Here is a 22,277-nt window from a genome sequence, read left to right on the forward strand (position 1 = left end):
AGTTTCCGGTGGAGTACGGTGGAGTACTTCCGGAACTACGCACCAATGGGATACAGAATCCTAGATCAGGCAAAAGCTCCAGGCAGACCTGATAAAATCTGCACAGTGAGGGGACCATCAAGGACCTCACTTACCTTGAAGTTCAGGACTCAGTAGCGACGGGAGAACCGGGGACAGGACCAGAGACTCATCCACACAGAGTTCACACTACTCTCATACGGACTGCTGTAGAAGACAATCAGGAGGGGACTCCATCTGCTCTACGCCACGGGGACCCACCAACTAAAAGACAGGTGCAGGGGAAGAGGTCACCAGGTTACTAAACTGGCACTGGGATTAAGGGGTCCTGAAGGTGAAACCAGCCGGCTTCCAGGGACCAGTTACCACCAGAAAGTGAGTAAAGAACCAGTTATACTGAAACCCTCTCGTGTGGTCTACCTTTTTCCGACACCCATCACATCACCTACCCTCTGGGGCCTGGCCCTGCTTGCGGAGGGCCTAACATCCAGGCTGCCACTAACACCGGCCTCAGTAGTGAAAACTGTGCAGCGGCGACTCCATCCACATAGCCACAAAACCGCAAGTGGCGTCACGTGTGAACATTATTCAAATCCCCTGTAAATAATCCCCTTTTCAAAAATCACCCAGGGCACGGGACCGAGCAATGGCCACCAAAGTGACATTCCCAAGTTATACACCGCCTGGGACCGAGTACCCCATAACCCTGGGCAACACAGATGCACCATGGAAAGAAGAGAAGTTGGCGGAGGTAGCGATAATGGGAATTTTTGGGTATATTATCATGGCTGATCAGTATCTCATATTCCCTTTTACAGATATGATATTTTCTCACTATGAATTGACAGTTAAGACATCCGTCGTTTCCTTGAAGGCATCGAAGGCATGTAAGACATTATTTAACAATCGGTCATAGGGTAATGGCTTCATGACTGTCCCATGACCAGCCTTATTGGCACTGTACAGTCTGTGACAGTATTCAGTAAATCCAGGAACAAATTCTTCACGCCAAAAAAGTAACATCACCGCGACATTTTGGCCTTCATCACCGGTGATGTAAGTACCTGGAAATCCTCCCATCAAAACGCAATTTAAGCAAATATTTGCAGAGTCCGTAGACGCACCAGCGTCCCGTTAATCCAAACAGACTCGGCTAATTGTTCATTGCCTTCATTCCCGCTAATCCATTGTGAATATTCAGCTATCAGAAATTAATAACTGAAGCAAATTCTAAGGAGGAAAAAAAAAAGAATTCAGAAATTGCACTACGTCAGCCTCAAACTAAATATTTTATAATCGAACGTGGCTCTGATAGCTCCCATAAATAACGACCCATTAATGGTGATAAAGTAGAGGACGATGGCGCGGAGCGAGGAGAGGAAAGGGTGGACGGAGGAAGGGGAGAGGATAGGAGCAGAATAGAGGGATGTAAAGAAAAAAAACAAAACACTGAAATGTTTGAACATTTTTTTTTTGTTGTTCACTTTAAGCTGCCAAAATTTTGAAGTGGAGAGAGTGGTGAGCTTGGGAAATGAAAGAGAGAAAAGGGGTGGAGAGTAAAAAGAGAGAGTGGAAGAGACAAGAGACTAAACAGCCCGTGATCTTGATGTGGAAATGATCAAACTTGTTATGAATGGATTAGTAGCAACAGCAGGAGAAGCTTCGCTGGCGGATAACACCGTGCCAATCTAGGTAATATAAGCACTTGCAACACTAGGTAAGAGCATGCTTCTGCTTTTATGAATGAGGTGATGTCCTCCCACGCACGGCTGACTGTCTGTGTCTGTGAACTGGTGACCCTGCATCGTAGCCCTATATACTGCTCGCTACCTTCTTCTACTCTCCACTTCATTCCTAACCCCCCCTTCTGACCACGTCTATGCCCCTATCCTAACCCCTAACCTAAAAGACAAAAAGAACAAGTGTCCCCCCTTGCCACCTTTCAGGTCATGTTGACCTTTTTCTTCTCTAGGACAGATTAGATTGTCAGCTCTTGTAGACCCATTTCTTCACTACTTTCATCCATCACTTCTGTTCCAGGGTTGACCGGGCAATCATTTCTAAAATTATAAACCAGGTTTTAATCTTTATTCCCTAAAGACAAAGTGACCACTGTGTGTCCACCCTTTAATCTCATTATACAAATAATTGCTACCGATTGAATCTTCTTCTTCTTCTTCTCCTTCTTTTTCTCCTCTCTGTTTGTTTTAGCAACACCTCCATGTGTCTGTCTTTTCCAGTATCTTATTTTTTTTTTTCTCTCTCTCTGTCGTTCCCATTTTTTTTTTCTCTCTCTCTCCGGCAGAATGAATAAAGTAGTACAGTATGTGCAAACGTAAGTCAGAGCTCGGTCTGGGGGTCTGTAGAGGGGGCATGGAGATTTTATTTTTGTACTCGGTAAACTGTGGCTTCGCAGGACAGGCAGGTGTGAAAACAGACGCGTTCTGTGGGATTTCGAAAAAAAATAATAAAAAAAAAATATATATATGTAAAAAAAATATTGCAATCATCAAAACAAGTCGTAGTAAAGGCTTGAGTGATTTAAGGCGAGAGAGAGGATTAGCTCATCCTGATATATAAAGCCCACCTGAATAGAGAGACAGAGAGAGGGGGGTCTCATAACGAGAAGGGAGGAGCCTGAAATAATAAAAAAAAGGGGAAAAAAATAAGAGATCCCGTCTATGAATAGGAGGAAGGGGAACAGAAAAAGGGGCGCCGGGAGGGGGCAGAGGGGAACACAAGAGGAAAACTGAGATAAAAGGACAGAGGGATGTGGTCATAGAGGAGACAAGAGAGAAAAACAAGAGAGCATGCAAGACACTTCCTAGCCGGAGTCCCAGGTAGGTCACTTGTAACCGGCGTGCAATATGATGCTGTAACTAATACAAGCCCAACTAAATGAGATGCACTGGCTGTTGAGTCATTTTCCAGATGAAAAGAACCAAGTATTGCTTATTCATTTGTATTCTGTCTGTACTGAGAACACTGATGTTCAGCAAACTGGGAAGTTGTAGAGAGTTTATCAGTCAACTGGAAGACGTTTGATGATGGGTATGTCGAATATATTCTTCTAGATAGATGAATGCAATTTTTTATATGATCTTTTGGTATAATTAATTATCTGTTAGTGTTTGGTATAATGAAGAGGAAGGGGGAAGAGGAGATGTATCACACTGTTGGTTCCGACATTGGATTTGACTTTTTTGGCCAAAAGAGGACAAGTTGGATTAGGTGACCTGCAGGACTAGACTTATTAAATATTACATGTTTATACTGTTCTAGACTAATAAATTAATATAAGAGAAGGAGAACACTGGATGAAATAAGGGATCCTGATTCCTGTTCTATCATAACATTGGATTTCACTTTTTTGGCCAAAAGAGGACAAGTTGGATTAGGTGACCTGTAGGACTGGACTTATTAAATGTTACATGTTTATACTGTTCTAGACTAATAAATGAATATAAGAGAAGGAGAAAACTGGATGATATAAGGGATCCTGATTCCTGTTCAATCATAACATTGGATTTGACTTTTTTAGCCAAAAGAGGACAAGTTGGATTAGGTGACCTGTAGGACTGGACTTATTAAATGTTACATGTTTATACTGTGCTAGTCTAATAAATGAATATAAAAGAAGGAGAGCACTGGATGATATAAGAGATCCTGTTCAATCATAACATTGGATTTGACTTTTTTGGCCAAAAGAGGACAAGTTGGATTAGGTGACCTGTAGGACTGGACGTATTAAATGTTACATGCTTACACTGTTCTAGACTAATAAATGAATATAAGAGAAGGAGAACACTGCATTAAATAAGGGATCCTGATTCCTGTTCAATCATAACATTGGATTTGACTTTTTTGGCCAAAAAAGGACAAATTGGTTTAGGTGACCTGTAGGACTGGATTTATTAAATAATACATGTTTATACTGTTCTAGACTAATAAATGAATATAAGAGAAGGAGAACACTGGATGAAATAAGGGATCCTGATTCCTGTTCAATCATAACCTTGTATTTGACTTTTTTGGCCAAAAGAGGACAAATTGGGTTAGGTGACCTGTAGGACTGGACTTATTAAATGGTACATGCTTATACTGTTCTGGACTAATAAATGAATAGAAGACAAGGAGATCACTGGATGATGTAAGATATCCTGATTCCTGTTCTATCATTTATTTATTGCTGTTGATCTAAATAGTTAAGCCCCAAAAATGACAAAAGTGATACTGTTATTGGCTAACCAGAAAAGTTATATTTGCAAGCTTTCAGAGCACAAAGGCTCCTTCATCAGGCGTGTTTACATGTGATAATTGATGGAGGTGAACAGACGGGCACCTTCACCCCACTTACACCTGCTGTACTGAATACATATGACATGTGACAGGTGGACAGACGTGACCGGCTCTATTATTTAATGCTGACTGTATAGAACTCTCCAGGGCAGTGAATGTTGCCAGCCATCCGTAAATTCCTGGACAGTTTGTAATATTTGGGCACTTTGTCCAGAGTCAGTATAATGTGCAGCACCGGTCATTTGGGGAGAATTGAACTTTTTGCAGAATATTATCATTGCAATTGTCACTTTACATGTCACTGTTGACGTGGCTGAAGATATATATATATATATATTGATTTTAATCACATGGTTTTCGAATCTGGTATAAAAAAAGTTGTATATTCGTGACTTTTGGCTAAATTGAAAAAAAATAATCTGGCAGGGAAGACAACATAACAACTCAAGTGAGGAGTAGTTATTTTTTGTATAGATGATAACAAATTAATGAAATGGAGTACACGGGGGACAGACCATAATATTATTATTATTATTATAGCGCCATTTATTCCATGGCGCTTTACATGTGAAAGGGGTATCCAAAATAGGGACAGGTACAATAATCATAAACAATACAAGGCACAGACAGGCACAGGAGGATAGAGGTCCCTGCCCGCGAGGGATCACAGTCTACAGGGGATGGGTGAGGATAAAGTAGGGTGGGTGAGGGTAGAGCTGATTGCGTGGCGCTGTATCAGACTGAGGGTTATGTTAGGTTGTAGGCTTGTCGGAAGAGGTCGGTCTCTAGGTTCCTTTTGAAGCTTGTCAAGGTAGGCGAGAGTCTGATGTGTTGTGGCAGAGCATTTCAGAGTATGGGGGAGGCACGGGAGAAATCTTGGTTGTGATATATCTATAGCAATATATATATATATATATATATATGTATGTGTGTGTGTGTGTGTGTGTGTGTGTGTGTGTGTGTGTGTGTGTGTGTGTATAAGGGTGTCCTGCTTTAGTTTACCAGTGTCCAAAGATGTGTGGAGGGGTGCGTCTGCGTGCACCATTTGAGTGTTACATATATATAGGCTATATATACATATTTATAGAGATAAGTAGCAACAAAACACACAGCAGATAGCAAACCATAGGAGCATTTTGCATCCCCTTCCATATCCACGTTGCACGTGTTTTTGGCATCGTCAATGCAAGAGGATGTATTTGCCTTGAGCACGTGTTACTATTTGGAGCCTTTTAACAGCGGACAGCACAGTTGCTGTAAAGGGTGGTCTCTAACCTGTGGCCTCGCACTGTCAGTGCTTGTTGGAAGCTGTAATCTCTACAACAGCTGGAGACCAGGTTGGAGATCGCTTTTGTAAAGTGCTATCAAGAAAGCATGCAATCTTCTAGAAAGGTGAGTGGAGGACACAAATTCATGAATGGAGGAGCTGCGAAATCTTTCGCTAAAGTGTGAAGAAAATAACAAAGCAAGTGTATGACTAGCGAGCAAGTTAGAGGAAAACAGGCAGAATCTGAGAAGGACTTGTTTATAAAACCTATCAACTGCTGGAGAGTAACAGATGTTAATTATTATCAAATTATCATTGCACTCTCAGAAAACGCTGAATATTATCTGATATACGTTATATCAGCGGTGGAGCCAGTTCTCTAAGGCTGAGTGCACACGATCAGTGTTGTCAGTGTTTTGGATGCAGAGTGTTATCGCTGTGCCCAAAATGTTGCGTTGTACAGTACAAGCACAGTGGATGGATTTATAGAAATCCCATGCCCATTGTGCTTCATTTTCCCGCAGCGTAAACTTACATGCAGTGTGGCTTCCTGAGCCGCAGCACGTCAATTTATTGCTGCTGAGCCGCGAGTCTTCTCTGCAGGGAGAACAGAGAGAAAGTCTGCAGCTGCCTGAACCATGATCATGGGCACGGGTAGCTGCGGTCTCTTGCGGAGAACACTTGCGACCCTGCAGGGGAGGGCATGCGGCGTCTAGGACAAAGCATGTCCGGATAATGGGCACATGCCCTAAAGATTCATCATGAAGTCTTATGCAGGTCTGGCGTCAGCACCCGGCGCACCCGGGCAAGTGTCGGGGCCCTGGACAGCCAGGGTGCATACTCGTGGTCAGCAGGAGCAGGTCATCAATAGCTTTCCTATGGCCCCAGGGGCCAAGTATTGGGGACCGCAGACAGTGCTGTGGCCAGCAACCTCACTTTTATTGTCTGCCAACACTTCAAACCAGCCGAGCACGCGCCTCATGTGCATTGCAGGCCGGGGTTCATCTGTGACTCTTATGGCTCATTCACACTTATCAATAAAAAGATGGATCAGATTTAGGCTGATTCACATGTCCAGTAATCATCTATTACATCGGATCCTTCAGAGATCCGTTGGCAAAAGGGTTGTACAAACACAACTTTTTTGTCCATTGTTAAATAACTGATTTCAGATCTGTTTTATTTTTTTACATGGGAGTCTATGGAGGACGGATCCGTTAATGGATCGCTATTTATCTTCCACTTGAAACGGATCCTGTAAGAAAAATACAAATCCGTTACAAATGCAAAAAAAAAACGGATTGGTAAAATAGCAATTCGTTAACGGATCCATTCTCCATATACTTTTATATTAAAAAAAACGGATCCGGCAGACATCAGTTATTTAACAATGGACAAAAAAGTTGTGTTTGTACCACTTTTTGCCAACAGATCCTGGAAAGATCCGTTCTAACGGATGGTTACTGAACATATGAACTCAGATGTTTATGTTTTTTTGCTTCAATATTGCTTCATTTTTGTTCTGTATTGTTGCCGGTGATATCCGGCTTTCATCTCTTTTTTTTTGTGTTCCTTTTGGGTTTTTAAAAATGCAGATGATAAAAAAGTAGGACATACACATACAGGGACTATGCAACTGTGCCGCCCCGGTAGATCTCTGAGGTCACGATGGTGGTGGGTCACGCCATCTGAGTGGCGATGTGGCCTTACTGGGCGTGTGTGACAGGCTTTTGTAATGGGGCTTAAAAAATTATATTAAAAAGGGGAGAGAAAAATAAAATAAATAAATAAAAAATAGAGAGTTTGTGACGCCAGTTGGGATGTTCGTCTTTGGTATGGCCGGACACTGCTGCAGGTCCTCAGGAGTTAGGTGGTGATGCACAGTGCCAGAGGGTTGTCCCCTCGCCCCCCACAACTAGGGCTGGTTCCTGGGGATGTTGAGGTAGGGATGGCGCAGCAGAGAATAATTCAGTCATACACAGGACAGGGAGCTTTTACCTTTTACTGACGCTCTGCAGAACAGTCCGGAACATTCCTTACAGCCTTCACAATGATGGCGGTCTGACCTGCCCCAATGAGAGTTTGGCTTCTCTGCTGTGTGGTGGTCGTGTATTCCTCTTGCCGCTACTTCCCAACCTGGGAAAAGGTGGCTTAAAATCCTGGGTTTTTCAAGATGAGAAAACCCTGGATATTTGATCCCTTTCAGCGAGCAGGCGACTTGAATCCTGAGGGAAAACTCACTGTTTCCTCTAGCAGCCTCTAAACTCAATCACGATGCTAAGCTCCTGAGCAAATTCATTGCTCCTTATAGAAAGGCTAATAGCAGTCTCTCCGTTTGTCAATGACCCTGAAAGTCCAGGTGGCCTAGGGACTGCTACCCTGCCAATTTGTAGTTGGCCGCTCCAGAGATTTCAACAGTTACCTAAGGACAGGACTGTCTCCATCTTCACTTTATCTCACACCGACTTCAACTGCCACTCTCTGAATTTACCTCACTCCTAAGCTCCTCTCCTTCTAGGATGTGCACACAAGCCTTGTTATCAGCTCAGGTGAACAGCCCCAGTAAGGGAGTGTAGGCAAATGTTTGTATGTGGTGAACAGCAGAGAAAACGGAATCTCATTACAGCTGACAATACATGTTATACAGATTGAAATGCACATGCAGCCATTCTTTGTGGCGACTCAGGCACAGGGTACCACCATAACATGGAAAATATTTTTTTTTCATTAATTTACTTTGATGTGTTTTTCATACACCAGTGTGAAAGGGTCAGTCCCTTCGTAGCCTTTCATGGCTGAGATGGGAAAAAACTTTATCCAGGCTTTGACCACTAGAGGAGAGGTTACAGAATTAGAAGAGAGCGGCTGAGCTACTGTTGTCGGAAGTCCCATAGAAGTGAATAGAGGTTCCGGAAACAGCATAGCTCAGCCGCTCTCTGCCATTTCTGTGCCTCCTCCTTTAGTGGAAATGTCAATAATCTGTTAATCAAAACAGCACAGAAGTAAAATGCGTTAAACTTGTTAAGAGGTCCACGTCTCCAAATAAATTTGGTGCAGTTTAGCTAGTCTGGGTGCCACGAAATTACATCTTTTCCAGATATAAGCGGCTGCATATTTCTACTATAAATTATGTTTTTAGCATAAATTATTGAAAATCCATTGGGCCACTGTTAGCCCTGCCAACACCTGTTAATCCCCTTTTTGTTAAAAAAATGGCAGGGATGGGAAAACAAGCAAAAAGTTTTCGAATTTTGCACAAATATGACTTTTTGACACCCCATTTTGGGGTTTAACCCATTCTAAATTCCCCAAATTGATGCTTAAGGGCTAAAAAAAGGTGCCAGAAGGGTCCATTGAACTCTGCATCATATTGAAATGCATAACAAAAAAAATATGGAAATGAGAAGAAATTTACACATATTGTCATCATTTAATAAAAAAAAAGCACAATTAATATGTAGAAAGACTGTGAATTCTGTCTCTAATTTTGAGTTGTTTCAGAGCTAGTGGGTATAGACTAACTGCTATGATGTCTCCTATACATAGCACACAGAGGAGGGATTCCTGCGCTCTTTTTTCTATGTAACACATTTAGAATCCGTTACAGCCGGAAGGAAGACTTCTGAAAGCCAGGGAAGGAGTCTTGCGAGGATAATTTGCATATTCCCAGTGCCTTCTGGGATAAGTGAAGAGTCACCGCGAGCTCAAGGAGAACCGGGTTTTGGCCGTTACAGCCGGAAGGAAGACTTCTGAAAACCGCGCGCCGCTAGGCGCGCGAATTTTAGCCTGTCTTCTTCATTGTGAGCGTGAGTGAGCAAAGTGTGAGCAAAAGTAAGTGTGAGTAGAATTGTTTGTATTTAGTTGTTTAATTACTTAACATTTGTTTAGTGCTATCCCCATTAGAAAATGTGCTCCACTATTGCTAATGCGATCCAGTGTACATCTTGTCTCATGTATGCAGTCCTTGAAAAGCCGTTCAAGGGTGCATACTGTTGTTCGAGATGTGAGCAAGTTGCACATTTGGAAGCCCAGATACTGGATCTAAATGAGCAGCTGGCAACTCTGAGATGCATTAGCAATATGGAAAGGAGTCTGCTGCTCACTGAGCAGCAGCTTGCTGGGTCAGATGTGGGGGAGGATCGTAGTAGGGAGCGGCAGGACGGTGAGGTAGGTAGCTGGGTGACAGTTAGAAAGGGGGGTAAAGGGAAAAGTACTAGGAAGGCTAGTCCTGAACTGACACACCCCAATAGGTTTGCAAACTTGGCAGATGAGGGGGATGTCATTACAGGGGTAGCATTGCTGCAGCAAGGCATGACCTCTGAACGCCAGAGGAGTGTCTGCTCCAGTAAGGGGGGGAATAGGAGTGCAGGGCAGGCGAGACAGGTACTGGTAGTGGGGGACTCAATTATTAGGGGAACAGATAGGGCAATCTGTCACAAAGACAGGGATCGCCGAACAGTGTGTTGTCTTCCTGGTGCTCGAGTTCGGCACATCGCTGATCGGGTTGACAGATTACTGGGAGGGGCTGGGGAGGACCCAGCGGTCATTGTACACATTGGCACAAATGACAAAATTAGAGGTAGGTGGAAGGTCCTTAAAGATGATTTCAGGGAATTAGGTTGTAAGCTTAAAGCATGGACCTCAAAGGTGGTATTTTCAGAAATACTACCTGTGCCACGAGCCACACCAGAGAGGCAAAGAGAGATCAGGGAGGTTAACAGGTGGCTCAGGAATTGGTGTAGGAAAGAGGGTTTTGGGTTCCTGGAGAATTGGGCCGACTTTTCAGTTGGCTACAGATTCTATGCTAGGGATGGGCTGCATCTTAATGGGGAAGGTGCAGCTCTGCTGGGGCAGAAAATGGCTAGAAGGTTGGAGGAGTGTTTAAACTAGGAATGGGGGGCGAGGGTATTCACTTTATAGAAGGGGAATGTAGTGTAGATAGTGACCAGGGCACAAGTAATGAAATTGGGGGTGGTACGGGGGGAAGGGTTAGGACAGTTAATACAGTAAGCAGGAATACAGGTACAGAGTCATACGTAATGTGCATGTACACTAATGCCCGAAGCCTCACAAATAAGGTGGAGGAATTAGAATTAATATTGTTGGAAGAAAATTATGATATAGTGGGGATATCAGAGACATGGCTGAATGAGAGCTATGACTGGGCTGTTAATTTACAGGGTTATAGCCTATTCAGGAATGACCGTACAAATAAGCGAGGGGGAGGTGTGTGTCTATATGTAAAATCATCCTTAAAACCCATCCTGCGTGACAACATATGTGAGGGTACTGAGAATGTAGAGTCCCTATGGGTGGAGATAAGGGGGGGGAGAATGAATAATAAAATACTGATAGGGGTGTGTTATAAGACGCCGAATATTATGGAAGAGGTAGAGAATCTCCTCATAAAGCAAATTGATAAAGCAGCGAGTCTCGGAGAGGTAATTATTATGGGGGACTTTAACTATCCTGATATAAATTGGGGAACAGAAACTTGCAGTTCCAGCAAAGGAAATAGATTTTTGATAACAATGAAAGATAATTACCTTTCACAAATGGTACAGGACCCCACAAGAGGGGGAGCACTACTAGACCTTGTACTAACCAATAGGCCAGACCGCATATCAAATATACAAGTTGGGGGTTACTTGGGGAATAGTGATCACAAAATAATAAGTTTTCATGTATTCTTTAGTAAGATGTCTAGTAGAGGGGCTACAAGGACACTAAACTTCAGGAAAGCAAATTTTAAACGGTTGAGAGATGATCTTAGTGCAATAAACTGGGATGATGTATTAAGTAATAAAAGTACACAAAGCAAATGGGAGACTTTTATGAGCATCCTGAATAGGGCTTGTGCAGAAAATATACCCTATGGGAACAAACATGCTAGAAATAGGAGGAAACCCCTGTGGCTAAATAGAGCTGTAAGGGAAGCAATAAAAGAAAAACAGAAAGCCTTAAAAGAATTAAAGAGGGTAGGTAGTGATGAGGCATTATATAATTATAGAAAATTAAATAAAATATGTAAAAAGCAAATTAAGTTAGCTAAGTTTGAGACAGAGAGACTCATTGCGAGAGAAAGTAAAAATAATCCTAAAATATTCTTTAACTACATAAACAGTAAAAAACTGAAAAGCGATAGTGTTGGCCCCCTTAAAAATAGTCTTGGTGAAATGGTGGAAGGGGATGAGGGTAAAGCCAACCTGCTGAATGACTTTTTTTCTACGGTTTTTATACAAGAAAATGCCATGGCAGATGACATGACCAGTGATACCATAAATTCACCCTTGAATATTACCTGCTTAACCCAGCAGGAAGTACGCCGCCGCCTCGAAATCACTAAGGTTGACAAATCTCCGGGCCCGGATGGCATACACCCCAGAGTACTACAGGAATTGAGTTCTGTGATAGATAGACCATTATTTTTAATCTTCTCAGATTCCTTAATAACAGGGTCGGTACCGCAGGACTGGCGCATAGCAAATGTGGTGCCAATATTCAAAAAGGGGACAAAAACTGAGCCGGGAAATTATAGGCCGGTAAGTTTAACCTCTACGGTTGGTAAAATCCTTGAGGGTTTCTTGAGAGATGCTATACTGGAGTATCTCAAGAAAAATAACCTTATGACAGAGTATCAACATGGGTTTATGAGGGATCGATCCTGTCAAACTAATTTGATCAGCTTCTATGAAGAGGTAAGTTCAAGTCTGGACCAGGGAAATGCAGTGGATGTTGTGTATATGGACTTTTCAAAAGCTTTTGATACGGTGCCACACAAAAGGTTGGTACATAAAATGAGAATAATGGGGATAGGGGAAAATATGTGTAACTGGGTTAAAAACTGGCTCAGTGATAGGAAACAAAGGGTGGTTATTAATGGTACGTACTCGGACTGGGTCTCAGTTCATAGTGGGGTACCACAGGGGTCAGTATTGGGCCCGCTTCTTTTCAACATATTTATAAATGACCTTGTTGGGGGCATGCGGAGTAGAATTTCAATATTTGCAGATGATACTAAACTCTGCAGGGTAATCAATACAGAGGAGGATAATTTTATATTACAGGGAGATTTATGTAAATTGGAGGATTGGGCTGAGAAGTGGCAATTGAAGTTTAATGTAGATAAATGTAAGGTCATGCACTTGGGTAGAGGAAATAAAATTTATAATTATGTACTTAATTGTAGAGCACTGGGTAAAACAGACACAGAAAAAGACTTGGGTGTATGGGTGGATGGTAAACTTCACTTTAGTGGACAGTGTCAGGCAGCTGCTGCCAGGGCTAATAAAATAATGGGATGTATTAAAAGAGGTATAAGTGTTCATGAAAAAAATATAGTTCTACCTCTGTACAAGTCACTAGTGCGACCGCACTTAGAATACTGTGTACAATTCTGGTCACCGATATATAAGAAGGATATAGCTGAACTGGAGAGGGTGCAGAGAAGAGCGACCAAGATTATTAGAGGAATGGGTGGGCTGCAATACCAAGACAGGTTATTAAACTTGGGGTTATTTAGTTTGGAAAAACGAAGGCTTAGGGGGGATCTAATCACAATGTATAAATATATGAGGGGACAGTACAGAGACCTTTCCAAAGATCTTTTTACACCTAGGCCTGCGACTGGAACACGGGGGCATCCGCTACGTCTTGAGGAAAGAAGGTTTAATCATAATCACAGACGAGGATTCTTTACTGTACGAGCAGTGAGACTATGGAACTCTCTGCCGCATGATGTTGTAATGAGTGATTCACTACTAACATTTAAGCAGAGCCTGGACGCCTTTCTTGAAAAATTTAATATTACCAGTTATGTATATTAGATTTTATGACAGGGTATTGATCCAGGGAACTAGTCTGATTGCCGGATGTGGAGTCAGGAAGGAAATTTTTCCCCATTGGAACTTGTTCGCCACATTGGGTTTTTTTTGCCTTCCTCTGGATCAACATGTTAGGCTACGGGTTGAACTAGATGGACTTAGAGTCTCCCTTCAACCTTAAAAACTATGATACTATGATACTATGAATCAACAATGTGATGACTGTCACAATGTGGCGCTAGACACTACTAGTATGCAGTAAATGGAGAGGTAGTCAGACAGGCCGAGATCATAAACCAGGAGGGCATGACAGTACACGGGGGGGGCAGACAGAGTCAAGGTCGAGATACAAGCTGAAGGCACAATTTAGCCTGGGGGGCAATCACAAAGTAGTGGCCCTCAAGTTGCAGCAGCCCACCATTGGACTGTTCATCTCTGGCCACTACATTAAAGCAGCAGTGGTAACAGGCTTTGTAAACAGGCTGGTACATATATATGGGAACAGAGCCTAGCTTACTGCATATATATGGGAGCAGAGCTTGACTTCCTGTGTACATAGATACGGGAACTAAAGTGAGCATACGGGAGTAGAATCAAGATATGGGAGCAGAACCAAGCTTACTACAGAGATAAGGGAGCAGAACCAAGCTTGCTACAGAGATATGGGAGCAGAACCGAACTTACTGCAGAGATATGGGAGCAGAACCGAGCTTACTACAGAGATATGGGAGCAGAGCTGAGCTTACTACAGAGATCTGGGAGCAGAATTGAGCTTACTACAGAAATATGGGAGCAGAACCAAGCTTACTACAGAGATAAGGGAGCAGAATCAAGCTTACTACAGAGATATGGGAGCAGAACCAAGCTTACTACAGAGATAAGGGAGCAGAACCGAGCTTACTACAGAGATATGGGAGCAGAACCGAGCTTACTACAGAGATAAGGGAGCAGAATCAAGCTTACTACAGAGATAAGAGAGCAGAATCAAGCTTACTACAGAGATATGGGAGCAGAACCGAGCTTACTACAGAGATAAGGGAACAGAACCGAGCTTACTACAGAGATAAGGGAGCAGAACCAAGCTTACTACAGAGATAAGGGAGCAGAATCAAGCTTACTACAGAGATATGGGAGCAGAACCGAGCTTACTACAGAGATAAGGGAACAGAACCGAGCTTACTACAGAGATAAGGGAACAGAACCAAACTTACTACAGCGATATGGGAGCAGAACCGAGCTTACTACAGAGATATGGGAGCAGAACCGAGCTTACTACAGAGATATGGGAGCAGAGCTGAGCTTACTACAGAGATATGGGAGCAGAACCAAGCTTACTACAGAGATAAGGGAGCAGAACCGAGCTTACTACAGAGATATGGGAGCAGAACAGAGCTTACTACAAAGATAAGGGAACAGGACCAAACTTACTACAGAGATATGGGAGCAGAACCAAGCTTACTACAGAGATAAGGGAGCAGAACCGAGCTTACTACAGAGATAAGGGAACAGAACCGAGCTTACTACAGAGATATGGGAGCAGAACTGAGCTTACTATATAATCTGACAAGAGGACTTAGGGGTACTTTGCATGCTGCAACATCGCTACTGCGATATCGTCGGGGTCAAATCGAAAGTGACGCACATCCGGCGCCGGTAACGACGTCGCAACGTGTAAAGCCTAGGAGAGAAGATGAACGAGCATGAAACAGTCAAAAATCGCTGATCTGTGTCATGTCGTTCATTTTCATAATGCCGGTGCGTCCGCAGGTACGATGTTGTTTGTCGTTCCTGCAGCTCCAAACATTGCTGTGTGTGAAGACGCAAGACCGACAAACATCTCCTTACCTGCGCCCGCCGTCCACCGGAAATGCGTAAAGGAGAAGGTGGGCGGGATGTTTACATCCCGCTCATCTCCGCCCCTCTGCTTCTATTGGCCGGACGCTTAGTGACGTTGCGGTGACGTCGTTGTGACGCCGAACGCACCGCCTCCTTGAAGGAGGGATTCTTCGGCAGTCACAGCGACGTCGCCGAACAGGTATGTGCGTGTGAAGCTGCCGTAGCGATAATGTTCGCTACAGCAGCTCGCACTAGATATCGCATGTGCGACGGGGGCAGGGGCTATCGAGCTCGGCATCGAGCCAAAGTATTTCTCTACGTTGGGGTCCCTAGCTTGTGTGTGTCCTCTCATGCAGTTAAAATACCTACCGTGTATGGGAAGCTGAGACCCAGGCTATTTATGCGTATGATATGGATTGGCAATAGGTGTGGTTGGGGAGGGTTCACACAAGCTAGGGACGTAACGTAACCCAACGTAGAGAAATACTTTGGCGTAGTGTTGGGGCTCTATTGCATTGATCAATTCAGTAGCTAAATTTCTCTTGATTCATATGTTCATGGCAGTAATGCAGATTCCATTTTTCACATATTCACTCTTGCATATAGCTATTGGATTTTTCAAGTCAGTATTCACACAGCAGTTTCTGCTATTTCATGTATTCCCCTTACATAGTCACTGGTGTGCATACCTTATCTCCCCATAGTGATGTTTTTTTAGGTTTTTGCACCCAGTTCGGACTTAGAATGGTGTTCCAAACGTTATTCCTATTTGTTAGTATTTTTTCGTTTGTGAACCCTCCCCAACCACACCTATTGCCAATCCATATCATACGCATAAATAGCCTGGGTCTCAGCTTCCCATACACGGTAAGTTTTTTAACTGCATGAGAGGACACACACAAGCTGGGGACCCCAACGTAGAGAAATACTTTGGCGTAGTGTTGGGGCTCTATTGCATTGATCAATTCAGTAGCTAAATTTCTCTTGATTCATATGTTCATGGCAGTAATGCAGATTCCATTTTTCACATTTTCACTCTTGCATATAGCTATTGGATTTTTCAAGTCAGTATTCACACAGCAGTTTCTGCTATTTCATGTATTCCCCTTACATACGGTAGTCACTGGTGTGCATACCTTATCTCCCCACCCCTCTATGTCTTCCTTTCTTCAGCTGACTCCTTGAGCCTTGCCCTTGTTGGCTGAACCTGGCTCGGCCTCCACTACAGCCTCCGGGCCAGGGGCTTGCCTGACGGTAATTTACCCCCTTTCTAGAGGTTCTGCAGTGGGCTGTGGCCCGGGGAGCTTGCAGCTTTCCCTGGTCCTCGGTTTTTACTTTTGGAGATGACTTTTCCTCCTCCAGTTTCTAGGGACCGTCCCCTGTGTGCAGCTTGATCCCTCCACCGAATCTTCTTATTGTGGAACAGGCCACGAGCCTGAAAGCTATCTGTGGCCCTGGAATCCCTTCTCTACTTGGTGTCACCTGGACCTACCGGGCCCCAGGGTCTTCACCAGGAAGCGTCGATTTCTTCTTCTTGCTCCTGACTGACTAGAGCACTTCTCCTTTCAGCTCTCTCTGCAGACTCACACTTCTCACTTCTCTGCCTCCCGCAGACTTCCTCACTCCCCTCCTCCCTGAGGTAAACTGAAACTCTCTCTCTTGACCTTCCTTACTACTCTGCCCTCGGGTGGCTCCTCCCACCCCCAGTTGCTAAGCTACCACCCTATGGGAGCAGGGATGGGTCTTACGGCCCCTCCCAGCATGCAGCATGGGAAGGTTGCTGCCACTATCCCTGGTCCCTGTGTGTACCTAACAATGGTGTAGTGCAAATTTGCCTGTGTACCGGTGTTCACTCCTTTCCTTACCCAGGATGGGACATCACACCGCTGGATGGGGTGCAATGTTCCTGTGGCGACGTAAGCCTCAGAGGCGCCACACAAACTCATTTGGTATCATGCTGGCGTTGGGCTCTGTTTGTTTACACTGCAGAGTCTGTTTCTTGGTTGTTCAGCCAGAGTCGGGCATCGGCTGTTTCATGTGCACAGTTCTTCAGTCCTGGAGGAGCTAATTCCTGGTGACCTGTGGATCTCTGCTATTAGCTCAGGTTGTAAATTACCAATTAAGCTAGTTTCACACTTGCGTTGAACGGCATCCGTTGCATTGCGTTGTGTGACAGATGCAACGGATGCGTTGCATATAGTGGCACAACAGATGCAACGGATCGTACAAAACAACGGAAAGCTTTTTTTTATTTATTTTTTTTCTTCTTTACAGTTTTACCGGCAGCAGACTATTGTGAACGATCAGCTGATCGCTCTCAATAGCCGGCTGCCGGGCGCTCAGTTGAGCGTTCTCACATGCCGGCGGCTGGGCACTCAGCTGAGTGCTCTCACATGCCGGCGGCCGGGCGCTCAGCTGAGTGCTCTCACATGCTGGCAGCCGGTTCATCAGCTGATCGTTCGGCTACCGAGAATGTGTGAGGGGGCGGAGTGCGGAGTGGGTGGAGCCGAGCGGGCCATGGCACTGAGGACAGGTGAGTGTGTGTGTGTATGTATATCTATGTGTGTGTGTGTGTGTGTGTGTGTACATACATGCGGAGTGGAGTGTGGGAGGGGGCGGAGCCAAGCGGGGAAGTGTCGGGCTCCCTGCACACGTAGCGAGGGTAAATATCGGCAAAGCACTTTGCTTGGTTACCCGATATTTACCTTGGTTACGGGTGCAGGAATTCAGAGAAAGCATGCACAGTGAAATCCTACGGATTGCGCTGCTCAAAAAAAGTTACATGCTGCGTTCCTCCCGCCCGGCGCAGCGTCAAAACAACGATGCTGCGTCGTCCAGCGGATGCAACGGTGACACTTGCATTACAGTGCGTCGTCCATACAAGTCTATGGAGAATAGCGCAGTGCGTTAACGGTCTGCACTATTCTCCATAGTGACGTACTGCGCTGAACGCAAGTGTGAAAGTACCCTTACAGCAGACTCCTTCATATATAAGGTACTGGATTCTGCTACTCAATGCCGATAATAGCTCCAGCTTGTGCAGCAATTTCGGTCTTATTGTGATGATCCAATCTGTTGGTGATCTGTGGTGTGCTTACTGTGCGGTGTGGAAATTTACCAGTTGTCAGTTTACTTCCTCCTTTTTATGTTATTTTCCTCAGTGCACGCATTGTTGCTACTTTTGTGTTTGATTGCAGTGTGTACGATTTTTGTTTTTTCCCCTGTCCGTGTTTAGTTGTGGGGTTTGAGACTATGGTTCCAGCTCACCCGGAAGGGGTGGGGAGTTACACCATGGCTTGGATAGGAGTTAAGATCACGCTGGAGGCTCAGACCTCACTACCATCAAGCGTACCTCTGAGATAAGGTGCAGCACAAGGTCCCCAGTCTGAAGGCCAGCCTAGGTGTCCCTGTCCAGTCATCTTGTTCCTGTGACAGCTGCTGTCAGAAGGTGAGAACACATGCAAATTCTGCACATGTCACACACCCTGACTTTATTAGTAGACAGTTACCTATATGCAAAGTTTAATAATAATGCGTACTTCCCCCACTCATTAATCCCCCCATTCATTAACATCCTCCAAGGGGTTGAAGCTGAAGTCCCCCGATCTTGAAAAACCTAAATTTACTGTATTATATTTAAAGTGCCAACCTTTTAGTTTCAGCAGCACATTATCACTCCCCAACCTCCCAGATAGATTCTAAGGGGTATGCAAACAAGAAAGCCGCGGAGACACCATCACATGTTTCTCAACGCTGCCAGGAAACTAGCCAGGTCTTTCACCGGGAAGGAACAACCACAGGAAGGGCAGTCTCCAGTCAAGGAAACTGCCTATGCCAAAACATGGTATCCATCCATAGACAGCTGTTTCGGGGTATTTGCCCCTCATCAGTGTGGAGTAGGAAACTGGCTAGTGGGAGTAATGCCTAGTAGAAGACTACATAAGTAAGGATGGTTGACCTTAGGGAGATCAACATCCACACCACGGAAACACCATCACGTGTTTCTCAACGCAGTGATTCTAGAGCAATGCCCCCTGGGAAATATGCAAACAAGAAAGCCGCGGAGACACCATCACATGTTTCTCAACGCTGCCAGGAAACTAGACAGGTCTTTCACCGGGAAGGAACAACCACGGGAAGGGCAGTCTCCAGTCAAGGAAACTGCCTATGTCAAAACATGGTATCCAAACACAGACAGCTGTTTCGGGGTATTTGCCCCTCATCAGTGTGGAGTAGGAAACTGGCTAGTGGGAGCAATGCCTAGTATAATATTAATATATAATATTTCCCAGGGGGCATTGCTTTAGAATCACTGCGTTGAGAAACACGTGATGGTGTCTCCGTGGTGTGGATGTTTATCTCCCTAAGGTCAACCATCCTTGCTTATGTAGATTCTAAGGAGTAGGCAGTCCGGCTTAAGTGACAATTTGGGCCAGCAGCATAGTCTAGATCTATTTATTGACTTGAAGTACGCTTTTCCAGTGTTGCTGTTTGAGGCATCTTTAGATGTACAGAATCAGAAGTGCAGTAGGATGAAAGCTGGAAAGACTTAGGAGTAGAGATGAGTGAACCCATGGTCTGGTGTTTGGAGTTGGTACCAAATACAGACATTTAAAGAAAAAACTGAGTTTGGGTGCTTTATGTATGAAAACCACTCACATGAGCTTCGCTGTGCTCGGGTACTCGGTGCTCAGCCCAGTGTGAGCCGCTTACAGTGTTTAAATTGCTCACACCGGGGGTAACAACATGATCGAATGTAGTGTGCACAAACCCCCCCAAAATGGAAAAATCCTGCCAACCCTCCCCTGGAAGTGATCTGTTTATGGCTGGCTGCATGTGGGCGAAGAGCTGAACTGCCCAATTAGTGACTTCCATTGGGATTCAGGTCAAGTCCAGGTCCCAAACCGAACTTTATCTAAAGTTCGGAGAAACCCACTGAATCGAACTTCCACAGGTCTGCTCTAATTAGGACCTAAAAGTGCTCTCCAGCAGTCTCAGCTAGATTCAGTGCAGGGCTTACAAGGTCAATAAGAAAGAGCTTGTAAGCACTACACAACTTTGGCCACCGCTGCTAAACAACAATGGTGATCTGTCCCTTAGGCATTGAGCTATAATCAAAATAGAAAATTGTCATTATAAGGAGTAACAGGGGGCAGGGTGGACTTTAATAAGGAGTAGATTGCCCAGTTGCTTGTTTAATTATTTCATTGTTTAAATAACCATTAAATTTCAATAATGAGTGATCACTCTTTCTGTATTTGGGACCTCTGTAACTTTGTCTACCCAGGTTGACATGTAACAGAATTACTTTCTGTGCGCAGATCCTATATGTATATCCACACTGTATAATCCTATGGAAGTGCTGGTTCTAGGGTGGATACTTCTAAAATGCGGAGTACATGGTAAACCTACATGTGCCTCCACATAAAAGTGAGGGCACAGGGGTGTACATTAGGGGTCCACTGGCTCCATGTGACAGATCTGTACAAGGATGCAAAGTATAAGGCTGGGTTCATATGTCCTGTAGTCACCCATTATTGATCAGTTAGAGATCCATTTGCAAAAAATATGTGCAAACACGACTTATTTGTCCATTGTTAAATAACGGATGTCGGCTGGATCCGTTTTTAACATGTTGAGTCTATGGACAACGGATCTGTTAATGGATTACAATTTATCGTCCATTTGTAACGGATCCGATACAAATGCAAGTACAACGGATGGCTCAATAGCAATCCGTTATCGGATCCGTTGTCCATAAACTCCCATGTAAAAAAAAAAAAACAACGGATCCGGCAGAAATCAGTTTCCCAACAGATCCGTTCTAATGGATGACTACAGGACATATCAAGATAGCCTAACGTTTCCATGTTTCCTATATGGCTGAATAGAAAAGTTTTCTTGGCTTCATATGATCTTTTTTTGCTTCTTTACGATTAATCTTCATTATCTTCACTACTTCTCTCACAAACACCTATTACCTAATATAACATGTTGGCAAGAAGAACAGGTGTAGCGCTGCCATTTACTGAAGAACTAAGAGACCGTTGTATATTCATGTAACCACATTTACCACATTGTTTGCTTTAATAATTGTGGTTACAGATGGAATAAATTATTGTTACACTTTTTTTCTATCACTGAAGAATTGCTCAAAGGGGTTGTGCAGAATTAGAAAAGCACGGTAGCTTTCTTCCCAAAACAGCGCCTCCCCACTTTATGGGTTGTGCCTCACATTGCACCTCAGCTTTATTAAAGTGAACGAGGTTCAGGTGCAATACCACACAGCACCTGTGGTGACGCTGTATTTGGTAAAAAAAAAGCACCATATTTTGTCAATACTTGACCACATCTTAAAGCATATCTGACATTTTACACAAAGCCTGTAAAAAAACATGCTCCTGCTGACTTCATCGCCCACAAAAAGTTAAAAGTACTTTTTGTAGACATGTTCATTTATTATGTACAAGAACTGCGCCTCATGCTCTTTAACTTGCTATCTGCTTTTTTATTAGGCAGTTCCTCTTCATCAGCACTATAGGTATTGGAACTTCCCTTGCCTCAGCTGAAAGCATGTACTTGTAACGGGTTATGTAGTGACGGAACAGGGGCTCCTAGGCTGGCCCTCAGACTCAAAACCCTGCGCTTTCCCTTATCTCAGAGGTAGGCTTGATGATAGCCAGGTCCGAGCCCGCAGCATGACCCTGACTCCTGTCCGAGCCCTGATCTTACTCCCCCTCTCCCCCACCCTTGAAGCGGGCCAGAAACAGTAACAAACCCCACAGAAACGACACAGACAAGGGAGAGCGAAAACTCGTACAGACTGCACTCAAACACAAAGGGGAGACAATATGTGTATAAGGGAATAAAGAAAAAGGAAGGAAGTAAACGTGTAACGGGGTGCCAGGGGTGCCTCGGGGATTGTAGTCGTGGCCCCTTCTGCTAGGCTTACCCCTGGTGCCGCCGTCACTTTGGGGACAGGAGATGACTTGGTGGGGCAGAGTGTGGTGGTGCAGACGCCGCCGTCAGTTGTA

General features: G+C 44.2%; 1 protein-coding gene across 4 annotated transcripts in view; it reads left to right on the forward strand.

Moving 5' to 3' along the window:
- The first annotated feature begins 1,450 nt into the window (after positions 1-1,450).
- The window catches only part of PAPPA2 (pappalysin 2), a 324,687-nt gene continuing 303,860 nt past the window's right edge, over positions 1,451-22,277 (forward strand). Inside the window, exon 1 of one of the 4 annotated variants that reach the window (XM_075320150.1) lies at positions 1,451-1,735. The gene's annotated coding sequence lies outside the window, so the exon portion shown is untranslated. Of the gene's footprint in view, positions 1,736-2,773; positions 2,859-2,963; positions 3,070-22,277 lie in introns of those variants that run through there. The other 3 variants (XM_075320152.1, XM_075320151.1, XM_075320153.1) reach the window with 3 other exon arrangements.

This window comes from Anomaloglossus baeobatrachus, chromosome 8 (assembly GCF_048569485.1).
Source record: "Anomaloglossus baeobatrachus isolate aAnoBae1 chromosome 8, aAnoBae1.hap1, whole genome shotgun sequence".
NCBI lineage: Eukaryota > Metazoa > Chordata > Amphibia > Anura > Aromobatidae > Anomaloglossus > Anomaloglossus baeobatrachus.